This window comes from Diceros bicornis (assembly GCF_020826845.1).
Source record: "Diceros bicornis minor isolate mBicDic1 chromosome 13 unlocalized genomic scaffold, mDicBic1.mat.cur SUPER_13_unloc_1, whole genome shotgun sequence".
NCBI classification, from domain to species: Eukaryota; Metazoa; Chordata; class Mammalia; order Perissodactyla; family Rhinocerotidae; genus Diceros; species Diceros bicornis.
This window is the reverse complement of record NW_026690866.1, coordinates 22,771,203-22,795,032: the sequence shown is the minus strand read 5'-3', so window position 1 is coordinate 22,795,032 and position 23,830 is coordinate 22,771,203. Positions and strand designations below refer to the sequence as shown.

The window sequence follows — 23,830 nt, the reverse complement described above, 5'->3', positions numbered from 1 at the left end:
TGGCGATAGGGTCTGACCAGGTTGGAAGGCTTGGAGTCTTTCTGAAAACTTAGACCAGTGGTTCTGCTTCAGGAATCAGTTTCCCTAAGTGACAGATCCTGGTTTGAGCCAAATTGAAGATTTTCAAGTATTTTCAGCAACAGAACTCTCTGTCCACATGAAATTAAGACTGTTTAAAACACATCTGCTGAGAAGATAAGAGTATGGAGGCCCCAGGTGACAATAGGAGAGCCCCCTCCCCAGTCCCAGACACCTCAGAGCTCAGAGGACACTGTGAAAACGCTCATCCAGGCTGTCTGGATCTTCTGGGTTTTCAAACAAAAGGGATTTACCCTCAAACCACTCCATAGTGTTTCGTTCCTTTTTTCCCTCCTCAGGAAGGACTGGACAAAACTTAAAATGTTGATGAAAACAAGCCAGCAGGAGAGCAGGAAGCTGCTCAAGGAGGTGAGTGGAGGCTGGAGATCTGGAAGGAGAGGAGGAGAGGGGGGGAGAGACCAGGCAGGATGTGCTTTGGTAAGTTTTTCACTTAAGGTTCCATGAGAAATAACGGTCTGTCTTTTCCAGCTTGACAGGAAGCAGGGGGTGTGAGCTGCAGGGGCTGGTGGGGACTGTTTGGGGCAGGAGGCCTTGGCCACGGGATACAGTGGTGTCGCCTGGACTTTTCCAGGAGGTGAGGAGCTGGCAGAATGAGCAGGTCTCTGGCTTTCATGCGGACCCATCAGCTGGCCCTCTTCCTCCAGGCTGGTGGGTGGATGGAGTGGGTGGGGGTTCCTTTCTTCCTAAAGCAGCCCAGCCTGTCCTCAGGAAGCCAGGCCCCTGCTGCTCCTTCTGTCTTCACTGCACCTCACAGGGGTGGGCACTCCGCCTGCCCCAGGGATGGGCACTGTGAGGTCACACAGGCCTTGTGGACACAGGGGCTGCCCAGCCTTGGGCCAAATGGTGGATCTGGGACAGAACTGTGTGCTCTCTGGGAGTGTGCGATCTAACCCTATAGTGGTCACTGCTGACAAACCAGTGAGTCTCGCCCGGTGCCTTGTTGACAAAGATACACCCCAGATGGCAATGAGAATTATCGGGGAACCTACAGATCCTTAATGGACCTTCCTGAGAGGACATTAGAAGTTTCCAAGTAAAAAAGGATGCAAATGTCACCATTACACAGCGCATGATCACCCCCTACACTGTCACTCAGATGTGGCACAAGGGAGTCCCATTCCTGAGTGAATAAAGGAGGAGTTCTGTACAGGGTTCATCCTGAGGGGATCCTAGGGAGCTGAGGCCTTTGGCATGGCCTCAGGTCCAACCTGGTGTCAGAGAATCTCAGGGGGCTGGAAAACACAGAATCCACTTGGATAAGACCCCGAGACACCTTGTGCCTCCCGATCCATGGCTCAGGCTGACTGAGGGCCTCAATACACCCCGAGAGTCCAGAGGACAGTACATTGGCCAGAGGTGTGTCTGGAGGAGGAGTGAAGGCCGGGGGCCAGGCCCTTTGGCTGGGAGGTGTGGGCGGTCTCCTCTGTGGGCACCTGAGCAAGTCACTGCTCCTCTGTGGGCCTCGGTCTCCTCATCTGGGAAATGGAGGGAGATGATCTGTGGTGCAGGCCTCACAAGGGTGATGAGATACAAGGGGGAGAGGAATGTGCAGGAGCTTTGTGCTCCTCCTCCTTGAGGGGGGAGGGGAGAGTACTGGTGACAGTCAGATGACACTGAGTCCTCAGGGGACCCTGGGAGGCATGGGAGTCCTCCTCACACTTTCCTGATGAGGAGAGAGGCTTAGGAGCCTGAACAGGCCTGAGGGCATAGAGGAGGGAGTGTTGGAGATGGGAGTGATCTAGAATCAGAGCACTCTGGAATGGGAGCAGCCATAGACACCAGATGTCCGGGGTCCAGGATCAGGGGCCTGGGAGACACGGAGAAGGGAGCATGGCCTCCCTGACCCTGTCCTTGACCCTGCAGAAGGTGACCTCTGTGTGGGCCACCTTAGAGATGGATCCCCAAGGAGTCCAGGAGAGGCTGCAGCAGCAGGTGAGGGGGCCTGAGGGGGAGGGTGTCAGAGGAGGGGGTCTCTCTCCTCACGGTTTGAGGCCTCCCTAAGAGAGGGGTCCCTCCTCCTCCAGCCCAGCTCCTGGAGCCCCAGAGTCTGAAATTCGTGCCCTGGAAGTGACCAGGAGGAGGCCTGGGAGGGATGGGCCCAGGATGAATTCGAGAGCGGAGAGGCAGGGAGCACATACCCTGGGATTTGCCAAAAGCCGCCCCTGGGAGGTGACTGGGGAATTTGGGTGGTCCTGGAGGGTGCAACTGAGGGGAGGCCGCTGAGGGTCCTAGGCTGCTCTCTGTGGGAGTCTGTGGTGGGCAGGAGGCTGGGGTGAAGGGATTTGGGGGAGGGTCCATGGGGGCACCTGAGAGGTGGGACTCATCTCACCACTCCCACCCTGATTTCACAGGGTGTCTTCCCCTTCCTGGGCACGTTCCTCTATCACCTGAAGCTGCTGGACATTGGGATGGAGGATGATCTGGAAGTGAGTGAGACTGGAGGTGGGGCCAGGGAGCAGGATCCTGAGGTTTGGGAGGTGAGAGCCCTGCACTGGTCCCTGAGCTTTCAGTACCTGGCAAACCTTGTACCATGAGAGCCCCATGGCCACCCCTGGGAGCTGGAGAGTCAGGCCCATCTTAGCAATGCCTGAATAGATGTCCCACGTAAGCCCCACACCAGGCTCCTTGGGCTGATGAAGCTCAGAGCTGCCTGCCTGCAGAGCTGCAGGAGGCTGTGTCTGAGCTGCACTCAGACTGCCCTTCAGGCCCTGCCCCTGGAGGAGTGCCATCAGCCCCTGCAAGTGAGGAAGCACTTCTGTGGTCCAGCTGTCCCTTCCTCCCTGAGGCCTCAGTCTCCCCATCTGTCATCAGAGAGGGTGTGCTACATAAGGTCTCTGGCCTCAGCTCCCCTGTCCCTCCCTCTCTGGAGCCCAGAGCCTGGCCCAGTGTCAAGTTCTCTTTGTGGAAGGTCTGCCCTCTGCTGGGCCCTGACGTTCCTGCAGCCTGAGAAGGGGTGGGATGGGGGTTAGTTATGGGCTTAGGGGGCTGTTTCTGATGGATATTGGCTGTCTACCTTCCAGGGAAATCGGGCCAACTTCCAGAAAGGGTGTGAGGTGAGCAGCTGTGGGGAGGGTGGGGAAGTGGAAATCACAGACCTCCCCTAGCAAGACATTCTCTGGTCTCATCCCTTGGGTCAGATCCACAAAACTGGGTATCCCATCACGTTGGTGGGTGCAGGGGGGGCTGGCATCAAGGACACCTTCCTGGATGAGGAACTAATTCAAGCCAATTGTGAGGACAGGCAAGTCCTGAATGGAGTGGGAAGGAAGGATGGTTCCCGAGGGAGCACAGACCCCAGACCAGATCCTCAATCCGCACAAGTCCCTGGCGGGGTTCCCCACCCAAGCCCTGTCTGCATCCTGTCCTTCATCCCAGAAATTCAAAGTCATCAGGGGGATCCAGCTGCTCCAGCAGGCTGCAAATGCGTATGACCTGGAGCCCGAAGAGCGGTTTGGGGCCTGGTTCCAGGCCATGTAGCTCATCAGTGTCCATGAGAGGTGAGGGGGACAGGAATTGGGTGAGGGCAGGGCAGACTCTCTCTGATGGCCAGCTCCAGAGCCTGTGGTCTGGCTCGCTAATCAGCTTCAGAACTCGTAGCATGGTGACGCATGGGGCACTGGGACTCAGCTGCTGGCAGCCTCTGGGAGGGGCACCTGAGGTGTGGCTCCTGGTAGCTCACAGGTCCACTCTGTCCTGTAGCTACTGGGTCTCCTGGTAGTTCACAGGTCCACTGTGTCCTGTAGCTACTGGGTTTCCTGCCAGCTGGAGCTTGCACACCAGAAGGCGAGCAAAATGCGGCTCTTCAAGAGAAAGAGGAACCAGACATCCTCCAGTTTAGGGCCGAGTGAGTGTTGGGACCAGCAGCGATTGAATCCAGGGGCTCAGTACAGCTCCAGGCTAAGCATGGGTCTGGATCCCAGCTCCACTGCTGACCAGGCCTGGGACGGGCCCCTCCCCTCTCCTCTCTGGGATTCAGTTGCATCCTCTGAAATGGGTGATGCTAAGTGATGCCTCCTGCATCAGGGACAAACGGGGTGCTGTTGATGGACTCAGCACACGGCACAGGGTTTGGATCAGAGTGCAGGGGGGCAGGGAGGTGTGCCATGAATCTCGGGGAGGTACCCCAAAATAGTCTGTTTCTTCTCTTCAGCCGCCATGCATTTGGCGATGAGCCGTCACACTCTGGAGACCTCAAGTGCAGCTCCTCCTGACCAGCAGGGACACTGGCGCCCTCGGGGTGTACCGGGCCAGCTCTTCCCACCCTGAGTGAAGGAGGACATCCTAAGACTTTCCCTGGTTGCCCCTAAAGCCCCAGAGGGAGGGCACCACCCCCTCCAACTCCCTGACATCTGCACCCCAGCGACTGTTAACCCATTGGGGAGGAGTGATATTATTTCTTTACTAGTAAATGGTAGATTTGACTCTTACGTTATATCCTGTTTCTGTCACAGCCTGGATGTTGTGGTGTGGTTCTTTCACTTCTTATGCTCATGTAAATGAGACACAGAATCTCACTTTCCTCCTTGAATTAAGAACTTGTGTTTGGTCACAGCTTATTGTATGTGGCAGAAGGGATGAGGGCCAACCTCCTCCCTGGCTACTGAATGAAACTCTCATGTCCCCCTTCCTCAGAGGACAGGTGCATTTCTGTGTGGTTCACCTGGGCCAGGAGCAGAGACAGCCCCTCAGATCACTCTGGATGTAGAGGTTGGAGGGACTTTCCCAGGCAGAGCAATAACCACTGAAATGTGGGTGTCTTTCAAATAGCACCTACCAGGACCATGTCCTTCCCCAGGACAGTGGCTGTCTTTCTACAGCTTTCCAGGAAGAAGGAATGTTTTTTGCTTCTCTTGTTGAGGTTTCTTTGATCAGATATTGGAACTTGCCATTTTCTAACCAGTCTCTGGATTTGCATCAACACTAATTTAGAAAAAAATGTAAAAAGATAAAAGTTTGCATGTGTAACAGACAAGGACAGAGGAAGACCATGTGCAGATGGACTAAGGGCCCACAGGACATCCCCATCAGGCCGCCTCTAGGGCTCCCTATTCACCCTTCACCTAGATTGGAATCCTCCTGGTATCCTGGCCCATGCCCTTGGATGTCCTTTTCCCGCTCGTTTCATATCCAGAGGGAAAGATTCATGATGCTGCTTTTAAATCTACAACAGGACTTTGTTGCATAAACCTAACTGCTCCCAATGAACTAGGATTTCCAACATCCCTGCACTTCCTTGTATAATTCTTCTTGGGCAGAAATTCCCTAGATGGCCCCCAGCCTCTCTGTCAGAAACATCATGGCCATTCCTCCCCGCCTGGGCGTGATGGATCAGGGGTAAGCTCTGGTTTGCCAGGACAAGAGACCTTAATCCTGTCCACTGAATGACCCACTCTATCCCTTGCTGCCCTGGGTGACATCTGGGCGCATATGGTTCTGAAGTCCCTGGTCTCAGACAATCATTAGTTTACACACTCACTCATGTTGTTACTGACTTGTCCCAAAGGGGATGCTGGGCCTGAGGGAGTAGAGCACATAGCCCCTGGGACGGCTGTGTTCTTTTCCCCAGTCTGTGTTGTGGTTATATGGATTTGTGTTACAGGGATGTGAAACTTTCCTGTTGGGAGTTTTGAAAGATGAGGCAGGAGAGGGGCAGGTATAGAAGTTGGTCCAGCAGGGGAATGCCACCAATCTTAGACACAACAGACACAACCTTACCAATTAAAATGGTGAAATGCTCCCCAGGTGTGTGGTTAACAGACACTGCTCAGAGCTCATGCCGAGAACCCACACGACGACCTGGAGCTAAAGGGTTAGCACTCGGCATTTTGAACATCATGCCCTGGAAACACCCTGTAAGACAAGGGCCATTGTCTTGAATTCCTTAGTACCTCTTCCCCCTCCTTTCTGAAGGCTGCAAGTGTCACCCAGGGAGGCCTTTTCAGTTCAGCCAGAAGCAGAGTAGAAATCCTGGTTCCCACAACCCAGGTCCTTCCTTTCAGGGCACTGCCATCCAGGAAAGAAAGAATTCATACATCCGTGTAGACAACACAAACACACACACTCATATCCCACCCAAATCCCAAGATGCATGAACTACTAAGAGATTAAAAGTGACTTCAGAAACAGATCAAGCAATTGCAAAAGAAGGGTTTCATTAAGATCCTGACTCAAATAAAATGTAAAACCAGGAAATAACCTTGACAAAACTGGGAGAATTTGGATACTGACTAGATAGTTGATTATACGAATGACATTTTTATTTTTGTGTGTGATAACGTTATTGTGTTTGCATTCCAAAAATCCCTCATCTGTAAGAGAAACTGAAATATTTACAGCTGAAATGATGTGCTCTCAGCCATCTCCTCTGGTTAATTCTTGGGGTCTTGGTGTGAAGATAATGAAAGCCAGATGGTATACGAGTTGACAATCTTTGAAGCAAGTAACAGGTTCACAGAGATTGATTTTTCTCTACTCTGAGTTTTAGAGATTTTTGAAAACCTTCAGAACACAATTTTTATAAAAACAGTATACTTGGGGTTCACATTACAATGTTACAAACAAAACATCACAAAAATGCTTCTCCTTCCTGACCTAAGGAAGCTCTCTCTCAGTCTGGCTTCTGTGAATGACCTGATGATGCCACCAATTATTCACTTATCACATGTTTGTTGAGTAATTCCTATGTGCTCTGTGCTGTGTGCAAGGCAAACACATTTCCACGACTCTGGATCTAGTGTGGGAAGGAAGACAATGAGCCTGCTGCCAAGGTTCTCTAAGTGGAAAATAATGCCCCCAGGGCGTATGCTCATTCTGGAGATTCCAAAATCAAAGCTACACAAGTTTGCCAGGTAACAGATAAGAGATACTTAATTCATGATATAGAAATCACATATGTCTGAATTACCATGTGACAATGAAGAGAAAGATTGATGGATTTTATGTTATAATTAGATGCAAGATCATCGTGCTGGCCCCTGGCTGAGTGGTTAAGTTTGGCATGTTCTGCTTTGGTGGCCCAGGTTCAGTTACTAGGCACGGACCTACAATACTCATTAGCAGCCATGCCATGATGGTGACCCACACAAAAAGTAGAGGAAGATTGGCAACAAATGTTAGCTCAGGGTGAATCTTTCTCTGCAAAAAAAAAAAAAAATTAGATGCAAAATCATAATAAAAATTTATGGAATCGGATTTAATATACATTCAAAGACAAATCTCATTCTAGTAGGTATCATCACTTTATTGAGTGTAAGTTCTAGAAAAAACAAATGTACGTTCAAAACACTAATTCCTCAGCTTCAATTATCGTATCAATTTTAATATAAAAAGGAGAAAACTCATGGTAAAGGAAAATTGAGGTTTACCATGAAAGGTCAAACTCATGATGGACGTTACAAAGAGATGCTGTGAGAGTCAAGCCTGTCTAATGGGGAATTTCTCAACGGCACCACTCACCTTTTATTCAGCACCGTTGTTACTTTCCTCACTGTGTTTTCAGGATGCCTTTCTTGGCTCCTTGCTGTCTCTGCCTCCCCGGCAATCTCGTCTGTCCTCGAGACCACAGTCAGTCTCTCCCATGCTTTTCTTCACTTTCTGTGTCTGTCTCCTGATATCTCTAGAGGATGCCCGTTGTCTGCAGAGGGGCTATGAGCGACTCAGACCCATTCCTGGACTCATCTCTGACCAATAGTGACAGTGGCCCGGGTGGGCTCAGGGCTGGTGTGCAGATGCCTCAGCCCAAGCATGGTCCAGGGATTCACATGGACCAGCCTGTGTGACTGTTTCGAAGGTATTTGCGACTCCAAAGAACATAAGAGTTCTCCTTCACTGCTGCAGGCCTGGAGTCCCTGCAGTCTACTGTATCCACAGACTTGCTGGGGCTTCTCCAGGGTCTCCTCCCACTGACTGCACCTGACCTCACCGCCAGGATGGGAAGTTATTCCAGTAACTGCCCTCTGGAATATGCACCTGCTTAGGCTTCAGGGTGCATAGATCTTCAGTTTTCTGAATGGTTTTAGTTTCATGGTCTTACTGTTTCCACTATGAAGTCGGGGAATATTTTTGGAGCTTTCTCTTTCAAAACAAAATAAAATGTGAAATTTGAACAAAATGGAGGATGAAGAGTACCATCCATGGAGAATCTTTTCAGCTCACGTGGATATTCCACCCCTCTTCTCTCCCTGGACACATGTGTCTCAAATCACACTGTGCATCACAATCATTGGAGGGTTTTTGGAACTCAACCCAAGTAGGTCTGGGGAAGGAATGGAGAATTTTCATTTCTAAGAGGTGATGTTGAGCTGCTGGTACAGGGACCACATGTGGAGAAGAGGATTCAGTGGCATCATCAAGCTGATGTGAGACAAGGACAGAAAGCTCAAGGTCATTATCCAGTGTCAAATCCAGACCAACTTCCCTCCGTCATCTTGCTTCAGGACGTTCCACTCTTCCTCTCTCTGTCATGGTCAAATACACACATGCTGGTGCCCCACAGCCCACTGTTATTGGGACACAGAGTTCCAAGGACTCCAGAGCTCATTTCAGGACCTCACCTCTAATGAAATTAACCACTACTCCATCCTTAGTCATTCATTTCCACACCCTGATCCTATCTTCACCCAAAATTCTCCTGCTCACAAATCAGTAATTCACAAACACCATATTCCCACCACAAGTTTCCACATTTCCAGTTTTTACACAAAGAAATCCACTCTAAATAACCATTCTTCAATAAACTAGATTACTCCAGTAGGAATATCTTCACAAGCCTCTCTTTCTTTTCTTCTCATAATCCTTTCTAGTAATCTCAGATTCACAGTCCATCATTTCAATCATCCACTGACCATACTCCCAGATTCTTTATTGCCATCATATTCACCCTGCACACTTCAGATGATTCCAAATACCTGCCATGCCATGTTGACACTTGCACTGAACAGAGAATGCACCAGGAGCCTGTGGATCCCAACAGAGAATCACAGCAACCAATGGAACTATATCCATTACTCTAATGCTTCCTGAATGCTCTGCTCATTTCTTTCCATTTCTTGAGTTCCATAAATCTCTATATTCCAACCTCCTCCATATTTCACAGATAAATTGTTAACCACTGGACAAGAACTATTTCACTCTCTAGTCATCAGATCTACAAATATTCCTCATAAGGAATTCATTTATCACACCTTTTCTGTTGTTATATCCAAAGAAATTGATTTTTTGGCTGAAACCACTCTGATTTTTATCTTATCCTTCCATTTCAATGACATTATGCCCTCAATATTTGTTGTGCTTTCCATAACTTCCCTACTGGAATCATCCCTCAAGTTTCAAATATGCACAAATCTCTACCATCTACAAACCAATCTCTCAGCCAGCATTCCTAATAATCCTTAGCCTCCATGCCCCTCCTCTCCTCCTCCTGCCAGGGATCCATTTTGAAAAGGTCACATATATCCCAGTGCCTCTGTTTCCACAGTGCTTACCCAATCCCATCCCCATTCTGTGGATGCTTCTCCTGCTAACCTCACAAGCCATGTCTCTTACTAATCCACTGGGGACTTTTCATGATGTTTCTGACATGCTCTGCAGTAGCACGTGACATTGCGGACTCCAATGTCCTTTTAAAAGCCGCTTTGTCCTTGGGATCCACCACCCTACACTGTCCTGCTCTTGCCTGTCTAAACTTCCCGAGCAACTTCCAGGCTTCTCTTTATGACCACCCCACAATGACTGATGCTTCAGAAGTCAGCCCTGCTCTGAGACCTGTTCCCCATCTGAACTCTCCTTCTGGGGCAACCCCATACATTTCCCTGGCTTCAAATACCACTAATAAGCCAAACATGTCCAAAGAATCAGCAGAGACCTAACTCTGAAGCCCAGACCCCTTTATCTACCTGCCCATTCACCACAACTGTGATGACTCAACTCACAATGACCAGGTCCCAAGTTGAACAAGTCACTTACCCAAATAATTGGCTTCTCTCTCAGTGTCCCCAAACTCACTTCTTTTTGGTAATAACCTGTCTATCCCTGGGTGGCACTCTGGAAACCCTGCCACCCCACACTCACATATCAATGAACCATCCATCCACCCTTCTGAATCTACCTACAGGTTATCCACTTCTGATTTATTTCTACTCACCTTTCAAACCTCATACAAAATATCACTTCCAGACAATGAACACTCCTGCTCCAGTAACCTAAATTACAAAACTCCATTTTTCCTCTTTGTTGATTTTTTTTTCTATTTTAGTTATATGTGCATTATTATTTATTTATTTCAAGATTTAGTTCTTTCTCACTAAATTAGTTATTTCATGAAGACAAGACTAATGTGGATTTTCCAAATTTTCCCACAATAATGTTCACATATGGCTTTGCACACAAAAAGGGCTCACATATATTATGTGTACAATATATAAATTATATTCATATACATACAAAATTCAAACACTAAAACATTGCTTCATGAAGTATTTTAAATCCATCCACTTAACTACTCTTTTTTTTCCCCTGAGGAAGATCAGACATGAGCAAACATCCATATTAATCCTCCTCTTTTTGCTGAGGAAGACCGGATCTGAGGTAACATCTATTGCCAGACCTCCTCCCTTTTTTCCCCAAAGCCTCAGCAGATAGTTTTATGTCATAGTTGCACATCCTTCTAGTTGCTGTGTGTGGGACTCGGCCTCAGCATGGCTGGAGGAGCCCACCTGGGGTTCCGAACCACAGTCACCAGCAGCAGAGCACACACACTTAACCACTAAACCAGGGGGCCGGCCACTCCACTTAACCACTCTTGTGCAAAGATACCACCTTTAGGTAGTACACTGCAATAAATTAGCAGGAGTAGCTTAAGATTCCAAATCCTTTATCCTCGTAATCCTATCATGAGAGTTTAGTCACAATGATCTGTTTAAAATGTGAAAGTGATCAATTCATCTTAACTTTTAAATCCTCCATTTCTGTCTTCAGCACATATTTCTCCTGTTGTATCATCATAATTATTAATATTACCCTTTTCATTGCATGATATGTTCCAGTTTGGAGGGAAAACTATTTGGTCATTCTATTTTTAGAGCACTTACTACATGCAAAGCTCTGGTGTAAAACCTGTGATCTACAAAATAACTAAACATACTCACTGTCCTTGTTTGATTTAGTCTTAGTGGGAGGAAAGAGATAATAAATGGCAAAGGACGTATAACATGTCATGTAGAAATCATGCTGTGATGAACAATAAGGCAGAGAGTGAGAGTTTGTGCTTGACCACATTTTCAAATATCTTGTGTGTGTGTGTGTGCACGTGCTCATGCCTGCTGCCTGGATGTGATGAGTTGCTTCCTCCTGGGGATTGGGGGAGCCTCTTACGACTCAGGAAATTTCCTCCATGTGCACTTAATATGCACTTTGTTATCCATGTGTATTAGTCAGGATTCTCTAGAGAAATACAACCATAGAATATATATAAACATATAGAAGTGGAGATTTATTGTAAGAATTGGCTCACAAGGTTATGGAGGTTGAGAAGTCCCACAATATGCCATCTGCAAGCTGGAGAACCAGAAAAACCAGTGATATAATTCAGTCAAATTCTGAAGGCCTGAGAACCAGGACCTCTGATGTTCAAGTGCAGGAAAAGATGGACATCGCAGGTCAGGAAGAGACAATGGATTCAGCCATTCTTTGCTTTTTGCTCTATTGAGCCCTCAACAGATTAGATGATGCCCACCCACACTAGTGAGGATGGGTTTGTTTATGTAGACCATGGAATCAAATGATAATGTCTTCCAGAAACATTCTCACAGACACACCCAGCAATAATGCTTCACAGTCTATCTGGGAACCCCTCAGTCTAGTCAAGTTGACAGCTAAAATTAACCATCACATCGTGGCTCTATCCAAACAAGACCAACAGAGATATCACAACGTGACCTATGTTATTTAAATTTTCCAGAACACATGTTAAAGTAAGTAAATACAAACAGATGAAACCAGATTTTATAACATTTTTCTTTAACCAAGAAATCTATATATTATCATTTCAAAATGTAGTCCACATCAGTACCAAGAACCAGATACTCAGGTTTTCTGCCCCCTCTGTCTTGCTGGTCAATTTTAATGAATACTGGCTCCTCATATATCTTAATATGATCCAATATATAATTTTCTCCCATCTATTTAAGCTTTATTGCATCAAAAGAAAATCATTTTCTCATTGTCAAACTGCTCTGCTATCTCTTTTTTAATAAATTAAAGCGATATATTGTGTTTATGTTAGAACTGAAATTAAGAATTTAAGTAATTAAGAAGGAATTGATACCAGCAAAGGCTGGTTTACTAAAATGGTAGACAGTTCAAGAGAAAATCTCCCAAGAAAACCATAGGGCAAATGAGATTGGAAAATTCAGGGTAGATTTGGAAGACACATGGGGTGTGATTAAAATGAGAGTGGAGAGAATGTGGGCAGGAATTGATATCAGAAGTGAAAATACACAAGCATGTTCCAAGTTGATGAAATACATCAATCCACAGATTCAATTAATTCAACATTCCCTAAGCAGAGTGACTACACAGGAAATATTAATGAATTAAACTATGGTCTAAAAACCAAAGTTAATGTAAAGTATTTTAGGGACAAGAGAGGCCAAATAAGCAAGAAAAAGGCCAATTGGTGATTCTAACTATAAAGAAAATAATATAGACATCAACAGAACAGCATTTTTAAAATGCTAAAAGATATCTCATGTCAAACCAGAATTCTACACCCAGCAGCAATAGTGCCCAAAATAAAGATGTCTTAGAAAAACTTAAAGTGAAACTTTTCATTGTTAGCAGCCTTGAATTAGACAAAATACTGCAGTGAGTTATCACATCCAAAGGAAAATTAGCCCAGCTTGAAAACCAGGAATGCAGGAAGGACTGAACAGGAAAGGAAAGGATAATTTATAAATAAATATAAATGAATTTTATTTTGTGAAGTAATTCTAGAAATCTCTCATGGAGATTAAAATATACGTAGAATAAAATGTATGAAAACAGTAATACAAATGTCAGGAATGTTAAAAATAGAATTGAAAGTGTTGAAGGTATTAGCATTTGGGGGAGATGGTAAAAGAAATTATTCATTTTAGACTGTATTAAGGATTCATGATTTAACCATAAGTGAAATTAAAGATTTCTATATTATTCCAAGTAATAAGTTTATAGAGGAAATAATGGAATAATAAGAGTTAAATCAACATCAGTGAAGTAAAGAGAGTAAAGGGACATTAATTATTCAGGTCGAAGGGAAAGAGTAAGACAGTTGAAATAATTACAAGTTTACTGGTAATTACACGAGATGTAAATGCACTAAATACTAATTTCTTGTTAATGGCTGTGTGATGTATTCTAGAGATTTGTTAATAAATATTTCGGACATTCTTTTATTGATAAACGTTTACACAGTCTCTATTTTTTCCTATTAAAACAAAAGTGGTATGGACATTTTTGTACATGTGAACTTCCATTCCCATTTTTACAAAGGTATCATTAGTGGAAGAAAAAGGAAACATTAAAATGATGATAGAAAATTCAAATACCACCTCCCCACACAATTGTATTAAATGTTTTCATACCAACAGTAGCTGACAATGTCAATAACCCAACATTTTTTTTTAGGTATAAAGATTTAGGAATCTCTCAAATCCCATTGATAAGAGACAGGGTGTCTCCCCTGGATTATCCACTGATTGGATTATCCACTCCCTTCCTCAATAAAAGGGGAATCAGAGGCAGAAGTCCTTGCATTTTCCAGCATTCCACAGGCTGTCTGCACATCAGGAGTGGTGTGAGCAGGACAACTCTGAAGCCATGGAGGAACCTGCATCTACCTGTTTTCCAATCCAGCCTATTCTGGTGAGTGTGGAATCCATATGGACGGCAAGAGTGTCCGTTTGTACACTTTGTCCTTCTGTGAAACCTCTATAAATGAGCAGGCAGTAGCTCTTAAAACAAGAAGATACCTTATTGAAAGTGTTTTCCTAGGTGTTAAGGTTTGTTAAGTGATGTTCACTGTATTGTACTTTTCTGTATAGGGAGCATTCTTGGGATAATAGGCCAAACATTTGTTTTATGTTGTTTTTAACCAACAGCATCACTAGGAAGTGGACATAGTATTCAGCCCTGCACTGTTTACGCTGTTCCCATTTCTGGAAAACATTTTACCCACAATGTGATTGGTCTTTTTTTAAAAAATATTCAGTTCTGTGCTCAAATATCACCTCATCAGTTAGTCCTTCCCTAATCTCTGCATCATCTAATTGTAGGTGGGCTGGCCCCTGTGGCGTAGCAGTAAAGTGCTCACGCTCTGCTCCTGGAGGCCGGGGATCGGATCCCGGGTGTGCACCAAGGCACCACTTGTCATGCCATGCTGGGGCAGCGTCCCATATAAAGTTGAGGAAGATGGGCACAGATGATAGTACAGGGCCAGCCTTTCTCAGCAAAAAAAAAAAAAAGAGGAGCACTGGCATGGATATTAGCTCAGGGCTAATCTTCCTCACAAGGTAAATACATAAATGAAATAATTGTAGGTAATTTCTTTCCCCTTTATCCCTCCTTACTCTTCTTCCTCCATCCCTCCCTCTGTCTCTCTATCTCTGTGAAGCCCTTACTGTTTATTACAGGATCTAATTATACCTAACACTATATTAGACATTCATCCGTCTCTTTATTAACTCATTCCTCTCACCAAGATTAAAATAAACAGGGGAAGTGACTTTTTAAGTTAAATTCTGGATCACGGGTTTTAGTACATAACTTGGCATATAATGGGTGTTCTATAAATGGGACGCACAAATGGTTTTCCCTCCAAACTGGGACATGTTGGAGAACGAAAGGGATGGTATTTTTTTTGTGTGTGTGAGGAGATAAGCCCTAGGCTAACATCTGCCAATCCTTCTCTATTTTTGTTTTTTTTTTTTTTTGCTGAGGAAGACTGTCCTTGGGCTAACATCCGTGCCCATCTTCCTCCACTTTATACGGGACCCCACCACAGCATGGCTTGCCAAGCAGTGCGTCAGTGCGTGCCTGGGATCCTGACCGGCAAACCCAGAGCAACTGCAGCAGAGCAAGTGCACGTAACCACTTGGGCCACTGGGCTGGCCCCAGAGATGGTATTGATAATTATGGCAGGACAACAGAGATGAAGTGAGATTTATGACTTCACTTTCAAAAACTATCTGAAGACAGAAATGAGAGATTGTAAAGGAAAGGTCCACTGATTAGGTTTACATTTTAAATAGATTATTGTGCCTAGGGTCTTATAATGGATTACAGACAGAAAGGATTTGCAATCTTAGTGATAATGTATTGCAGTATACCACAAAACAGATTATATCCTTGTATAACTGTAGTTGAGTGAATTTGTTTGAAAATTTTAGAAAGTTTTTTTTGGCGTTTGAATAATTTCTTTCCATAAATATATTGAGTACCTTGTAAGGGCAAAGCAATGAGTGAATACGGCAGTGTAAAACATTACAGTCCACATTAGTCTTCACTTCATGGAGTATCCAATTTAGTGAGAAAAACACTAGGAGAGAAGTAGATGGTAATACACATACAATTAAAATTTTAAAAATTAACAGAGAAAATGTGATATTAATTTTGGTGGTTGGATCAGGAAAGGTCACTCTGTTGAAATGGTATTTTGTAGGAAATCTGAAAGGTGTTCAAGAAGTATTCAAAAGTGGAGAATCTTTAGGTGGATTCAGGAGGGTGGATGGATGGTTCATTGATATATGAGTGTGGGGTGGCAAGGTGTCCAGAATGACACTCAGGTGTAGACAGAATTTCAGTACAAACAAGCGAGATTAGAGGACGCTGAGATATAGGTGATTATTTGCAGAACTGGTTGGTTCAACTTGGGACCAGCTCACTTCGAGCTGGTCATCGAGTTATCACCGATGTTGTGAGTGGGCAGATGGGTATTTGGGTCTCAGGGTTGAAGCCAGATTTGTGCTGATTCTATGGGCATTTCTAGTTCATTAATGGTATGTGAAGCCAGGGAAATGGATGGGCTGGCATAGAAGACGGTGTGGATGTGGAACAAATGTGAGAGCAGGATTGACTTCTAAGAAGCATCAATTGTGTGAAGTCAGATGGTGGAGCCCAGATTAACAGGGAGGAGTAGGAGGAGAAAGGAAGAGTCAGGGGAGGAAAAATGGTTTTTTACAGTGGATAGAACTATGTGTTGGGAATATGGCGTGTTTGAGTTATTTACTTATGAACAGGAGGATATTGGAGTGAAGGTGGGACTTGGGTGTGCAAATGAAGTGAGCATCAAATTGCTGAGAGGAACGTGATTTCATTAGAGATGAGGCACTAAATTCCTATGCTCTGGGCACAGAATCATCCAGTTTTCATAGTCCTTTCTGTCCTTGACTTATATCAGTTTGATGTCCCAGGATCTCGTTCTCAGTGTGTGGTGCCTGTGGCAGTAGCATCAGCAGCATCCGGGAACACTTAGAAATCCAAATTCTTAGCCCTCCCCAAGCCTACTTGGGTTGAGGTCCAGCAATCTGTGTTTTAACAACCCTCCAGATGATTGTGATGCACAGGGCAGTTTGAGAGATATTTCTCCAAGATACAGGAGGGTGGAAGATCCAAATGAAGTGAGAACATTCTCCATGGCTGGCAGTCTGCATCCCCCATTTTATTCAAATTTAACATTTCATTTTCTTTTCAAAGGGGAAAGCTCAAAAGAAATATGATGCCCCAGACGTCAGAGAAGAAAAAACAGGTCCATTTAGCCAAGAACAAGCAGAGACATCGTGAAAGGTCTGCACTTCCTAGAAGACTCACCAGCTGCATTTTCAAGAGGCCAGTTACAAGGATGACTTCCCACCCTGGCAATGAGGTCAGTTACAGTCAGCGAGAGGAGACCTTGCAGGAGCCCCAGTCAGTCTGTGCATACAGGAGACTGCAGGGTCCCCAGGCCTGCAGCAGTGAAGGAGAACTTTTAAGCCCTTTTTATATCACAAATACCTTAAGTATTTTCACCAGGTGGTCCAGGTGAATGCCTGGGCTGTGCTGGTGCTGGGTCTGTAGACCCCAGCCTCAAGCCCATTGCCACACAGTCTTCAGACTGGGCAGAGATGTTTCCAGCAGTGGGTCTCGGTCTCCCACAGCCACTCTAAACACAACTTGTAACTTATGGAGACATTCACAGACAAAGTCAGAGAGTGAAATAAGCAAGAGAGAGACTGGCTGAGGCCCTGAGGGCAGAGAAGTTTGCCAGGGAGGCCCAGAGAGCAAGGAGCCAAGACGGATGTTCTGAGACCTGATGGAAAATAGGAGAAGGTCATGCTGAAGAAGCCAAGAAGTGTTCCCCATGAACAGCCCCCAGTTTCACTCGCCTCATTTAATGTCAACCCCGCTTCTTGCTCTGGACTGTGATGCTTTGTCATTTTATAATTGTACTTTATTAAACTCTTTTGAGAGACATAAATGTGAAGAGTAGACAGTTGTGTGGGTGAGAGATCGGGTTTCATGTGACAGGAAAGAAGATCTTTACTTGTCCTGGTATACTGCAATTTCTGCTTACCATGATTCTTATTCACTTTTATATTAAAGGTAATTTGGCCTAAGGGATCATTTAGTATTTTTAGTTATATTTTTTTAGAATACTTGTAATCAGGAAAAGATGATACCTATTGTAAAGAGCTTTAACGTTGTTTAATGTTAAATTAATTTGATTCTATAAATGTCTTACTTTACTAAGCTTGCTTTTATATCTCAATCTAACATAAGTTGTATCCTTTTTTACCAAATGTTAACTCAAATATAAGACATTTTCATATAATTTAATTAGCTCTTAGACTACCTGTTACAGCCTTATCTGTTACCTAAAATCACCTCGGTGATTTTTTAAAATAGAGTTCACCTTAGATTCCTAACAAGGAAAATGTTGTTTGGGAGCATTTAGCACTGAGAGAATCTTGGCAGCAGGCTTGCTGCCTTCACCTTGACACTAGGTCCTCAGTCAAGGAAACTTGTCCACCTGCTCACAGAATAGGGCGCACCATAACTATACAATAAACATGTCATGAACAATATTTGGTGGAAAAAAAGGGTCAAGTTACAGAAGTGAGATGGTAGGACTCTTTTACTGGGTCAGGAGGGAAAAGGACTGATGTGATTTTGGAAGGATCTGGAATTTTCTGGACTTTCTTGAAGACCTTTGATAGAGTAGTCTTAGCAGTCATGGGGAAGGAAGCCTATTTCAGAGGGTAAATGAGTGACTGCAAAATAGAAGGGCAGAGAGTGAGTGGAGGTGGACAGCTGTGCCTTGTGCCTCCTGACAATGGCCTCTGGATTTAACAGAGTGATGGCTCCCTGCCAGAGCCCACAGCTGTTGTGGGGGGTTGACTCCTCGCTAGGACTAGGGTGTTCTGATTCCTCAGTGTGAGCTAATCTGCATATTCCAAACCCCCAAATGTCATAGGATTGGGGTGTCAAAAGGCCCTCTCTGGTCCAACAGGATCCAGGCACAGGACCCTTTATGGAACAGGAGGTGGAGCTGTGTATACACGGGGTTCTTACCTGGCCGACCTGGAGTTCTGGGCTCAGTGAGGCCACAGTGTAGGAGCCACTGACAGGGTCTGAGGCCACTTGGGAGGAGAGCACAATAAGTGTTGGCACGGGGGCAGTCAGGACAAGACCTGCCGCCTCATTTGTATGCTGCCTCTCTGCACTTGGTCACAATCTACTCCTCAATTCTCATTACCATGAGCTGATTTCTTCCCTCATTGGATCTTTTCTTCCCTCGTATATTCTGTTAAAGTATTTCAAGTTAACTTTGGTTGGGTTTTCTCTCCCATATCTTTAAATTATTCTTGACGAATTCTTATATGTATACCATGATGTCATTGAGTTACATTGAAAAATGAAGGTGTTCACATGTGATAATTGCAGAACTGAGAAATTTAAATGATGGCATCAGGCATGGTCCAGGATCTTCAGGACATCCATATGATAAACCACATGATAATCAGAATTTTTAAGACAAGGCACTATTAGGTTTTGAGGGTTTGAGTGAGAACAAAAGGGATCCCTACAATTGAATCACAGTTTATCAACAACAGAGAATCCTCCCTCACCTCTTCCAGGTCCTGGTGGTTCTTGCTTCCCTGTCGTGTGGCAGCACATCTCCAATCTCTGCCTACGTCTTTCACGTGATCTTCTTCCCTCCACGTCTCTGTGTTTTCTCCTCTTCTTAAAGGACACTAGTCATTGAATTGAGGGCCCACCCTAAATCCAGGATGAGTTCATCTGCAGATCTTTAATCACATCTGCAAAGACCCTGTTTCCAAATAAGGTCACATTCTGAGGTTCCGGGTGAGCTTGAATCTTTGGGAGACATTATTCAACCGACTACATCCTCTACCCTCAAGTTGAGTTTGGGAGCTGGCTCAGGCAGATATGAATGGTAACAATATCAGAGGAGTTGTTTTCACCAACAATATTGGAGGAGTTGTTTGCCTCAAAAGTACTTGATTCAATGTAATAAACTTAAAAATCATATATTTTTTTGAAATCGTGATGGTGATTCTTAAATTCATATGAAAGAGAAATTTTACAAAATAAAAGAATTTTTGAGAACCAACCACCAAACAAAATATACATGAAGGAGAAAAAGGACAAAGGTGACATATCAAAACATTTCCCTAGTTCTGTTAACAAAAACGGCAAACTAATGTAATCACAGAACCAGTCTCTCCACTGAAGCAACTGTTCAGTTGGAGAAAACTGACAGAATCGAGAGTTTCAGAACTCTGAAATATAATAAAAACCTTACAGCATCCAGAGGAGTGATTAATGAAGAAAAACGTGGCTGAATTTGTGTAAGAAAGCATTGTGGTGTTTTTGGTTAATGCCTACCCGCTGCCATTCTCTGGTACAACAGAGGATGTGAAGATGGGAGCCAAGATTCCTTGTATGGCTTCCTCATGCCAGGAGACAAATACTAACCTGCTTCTTACAATGGGGTGATTCTGTGACTGGGTGGTAGTGATCTGTCTTTTGGGTCCCTGAGGGAACAGCGCAGAAGTTGACACGTATTTATACCCCTCAGGCTAGATGGACTCCAAGTGGTGTCATTGTCTGATGAAAGATTTAAAAGTCTATGCTACTGGTAGATGCCCGTGCAAGGGATGATGGCCGGGACAGGAGAGAGACATAAAAATCTGGCAAGGAGTGATCTGAGGAGGAAGTTTTTTGGGGATTAAAGCTGAGAAGTGCCACTGCTTATATCAGGGAAGCGGGAGTGCAATGTGCACGCCCAGGACTGGATGTGTGCTCAGAAAAGACCTGAGAGGACCTGGGCCTGCACCTCTGGCAGATTTGTGGGCTCCATGCAGGTAGGGGGTGAAGTCTAAGGAAGAGCTGCAGGGGCCCCAGCTGCAAAGGCTGGAGAGATTTTAACTTTTTCTTTTTTTAAAATGTGTTCTTATGGATCGTTGCATTTAAAGAAATCTCTGTCAGATCACTTGCTGATTGTTAAGATAACTGAAAAGAGATTTCAGTGACCACACACATCAATGAACATAGTCTTTGCAAAAATATTTTGAAAAGTCACTAAACAAAAGGATGATTGCAGCTCATAAAAAGCCACAACAGCAAAACCTGGAGAGAGAGGAGAATCTGATTGTCACAATGACCACATTGTAATATGCAAAATGTCCAGTTACCACTACAAAATTACAAATGATATGAAGCTACTGGAAAGTATAGCTGGTTCATATGAGATAAAATGGAAATTGAAAGAAATTTTTCCTGAGGAAGCCCAAGCATTAGACTTATGAGACAACGACTTTAAAACAACTCTCTTATATATGCTCAAAGGGCTAATGGAAAGTAGAGACAAAGAACCAAGGAAAATAAAGAGAATGATGTCTCAATTCACAGAGAATATCAATAAAGAGATAGAAATTGTAAAAAGAACCAAGTAGAAATCATTGAGTATTACCCCTGCACTTCCTGATCCCACCTCCAACCTTAAACAACCACAAATTTACTTCCTGTCTGTACAGATTTGCCCATATTTGACATTTCATGTAAATGGAATCATATAATAAGTGGTCTTCTTTGGCTAGATGCTTTCACTTAGTAGAAGTTCCTCAAGGTGCATCCATGGTGTAGCACGTGTCCTTCATATCTTTATGACTGAAGAACATACAATGTACAGATATATGGATCACATTGTGTTTATACATAAATCAGATGATGGATATGTGGGTTGCTCTGGTCCATCTTTTGCCGGTCCCACTTTCACCATCAGTGGCCCAACATCAATGTCTCCCGTCACCCTTCTTATTCACTGACATCCAGTCAGCTCAGCTCTGCTTAGGCACCAGGTCTTCTCAATGTAAACACTGGTGGAGCCCTTACCAAGGTCCCTAAAAGGCAGAGGTTGGGATGGGTAGTGGCCACCTCGCTGAAGACTGCCAAGCACAACACATGCTTTCCAGCTGCAGCAACTTGAACATAAACAATTAGAGCAGAAATTCCCAAGGCTGCTGACACATGTGGTCTCCTGTGGTTCCTCTCAAAAAACTTAAAGCACAGGGCCTCCTAGTAGACATCTGTCATCCTTCTTGGTTTCTCAGCCACTGAACCCTTATCCTATGTTTGAGGGCTTCTCTCGCTTTATGATCCTGGGGGGAGATAACATCAGCTTCCCGATTTAAAAGCAGAAAATACCAGATACGTCCATTTGCAGCCTCCCCACTGCAGCCAGGGCAAATGTTCTGTGCATCTGACGCACGCACACAGACTCTGACCCAGGAGGTGGGACCTATGCTCTGATGAGGATGGATTTGGACAACAGCTAATAGAAGCAGCCTCAGCAGGGCTCCAGCCCGTCCTTGTCCTCCCAGAGGCTCCGTGAGGGATCACTCTAAGAATCCTCTGTTTCACACAATCAAGAGCCCTGAATGAGAGCCTGGCATTGGTGTTGGAAGTGGGGAGACGGTCAGGAAGGGCCCACAGGTCGCACTGCAGCCTTGGTCTCAGATGGGGGCCTCTTCAAAGACCCCAGGTAAGCCAGAGTGGTCACTGCCCCCAGCGGCCTTCCCTACGGGCTGAGTCCGCAGGCTAACCAGGGGTCAGAGGCTGCACCTTAAGGGGTCAGTCCCTGCAGCGGACGTTGGCGCCAGACTCCATGCAGCCATCACGACCGGAGGATGCGGCCGTGGGGACACGTGCGTCCTCGTCGTGGGCGGAGGGCACACCGCTGTCCGGCCAGGACGCCCTGCGCCGGAGGCAGCGGTGGGGCCAGAGAATCGGGGAGGAGGGCAGCGGAGACCGGGTCCACGACCCTCCGGGGGGCGGTTGGGGCAGCTGGGGTGCGTGGAAGGCTCCGGTCTCCACGCTCCACGTCCACGGCCCCATCCAGCGCGGTCACCTTAATTCTCGGCAGTCCTCGCCTCCGCTTCCTTCCGCGGTGCCGCCAGCCTGTCCTCTCTCCGCCGGCCACGACCTCTCAGCTCTTCCCAGTGGCCCTTGGGCTTGGCTCTCTCCGCCACCTCTCGCTGCTTTTCGGCTAGGCTCGGCTCCTTCAACCAGACGTCGGACTCTTCCGCCTGGCCTCTGCCTTTTCTTCACATCTTTGGCTCTTTCCGTTTCTCTTTGGCTCTTTCCGCCGGCCTAGGCTCCCTCCGCCTCTCCCTGCCGCTCCTCAGCTCAGCAGTTCGGGTTCATCTCTCTCTGTCTGGTTTCGGCTTTCTCGGCTTTCTCGGATTTCACTGCCACAGTTCGGCTCTTTCCCGCCAAGTCCCGGGCTCCGCTGGGGTCTCTCTGTCTGCCAAGGTCCTCCTGTGCAGAGGCGGAGGTTGTTCAAATTCACCGCGTCTTCACTGTGGTTTGGGAGTGCCACTTTCTCTACATCCTAATACATCAACATATTAAACAAACAGTAAATGTTCCTAATCTGATAAATAAATCAAGAATCTTGGTGTTTTATTTCGTATTTTTCCATTGGTGGGGGAAGTTGAGATGCATCTCTTATACTGAGAGAATTCTGTATTTTCTGTGAACTGTTCTTCGCCATTTGTCCATTTCTCCAATGGATTCTTAGTCTCTTTTTGGTTGGTAAGATTTCCTTAATATTAATAAATTAGCTTTTTGTGATGAGTTGCCAACATTCTCCTCTTTTCCTTGTTTTGTCTTTGTGTCTAGTCGTTGCTGCCATGCAGATTTTTTGAAAGGAAATCAAAAGTGTTAGTTTTGCAAATGGGACAAGAAACAAAGGAAATGCAAAGAACCAGAAAATAAGTGACAAAACAGCAACATTAAGCCCTTATATATCAATAATTACCCTAAATATAAATGGATTGAACTCTCCAATCAAAAGATACAGAGCGGCAGGATGGATTAAAAAGCAAGACCCAACCATATGCTGCCTTCAGGAAACACATCTTAGCACTAAAGACAAGCACAGGCTCAGAGTGAAAGGATAGAAGACAATACTCCAAGCTAATGGCAAACAAAAGAAAGCAGGTGTTGCCATACTCATATCAGACAAAGTAGACTTCAAGATAAAACAGGTTAAGAAAGACAAAGAAGGGAAATATATAATGATAAAAGGGACACTCCATCAAGAAGACATATCACTTATAAATATATATGCACCCAACATAGGAACACCAATGTACATAAAGCAACTATTAACAAACCCAAAAGGAGACATCAA

General features: G+C 45.2%; 1 long non-coding RNA gene across 1 annotated transcript; it reads left to right on the top strand.

The window, feature by feature from the left end:
* Positions 1 to 2,448: 2,448 nt before the first annotated feature.
* On the top strand, positions 2,449 to 3,548 carry LOC131401773 (uncharacterized). The gene is made up of 3 exons (XR_009217954.1): positions 2,449 to 2,525; positions 3,120 to 3,152; positions 3,475 to 3,548. It is a non-coding gene; the product is annotated as an uncharacterized LOC131401773 (long non-coding RNA).
* The last annotated feature ends 20,282 nt before the right edge of the window (positions 3,549 to 23,830 follow it).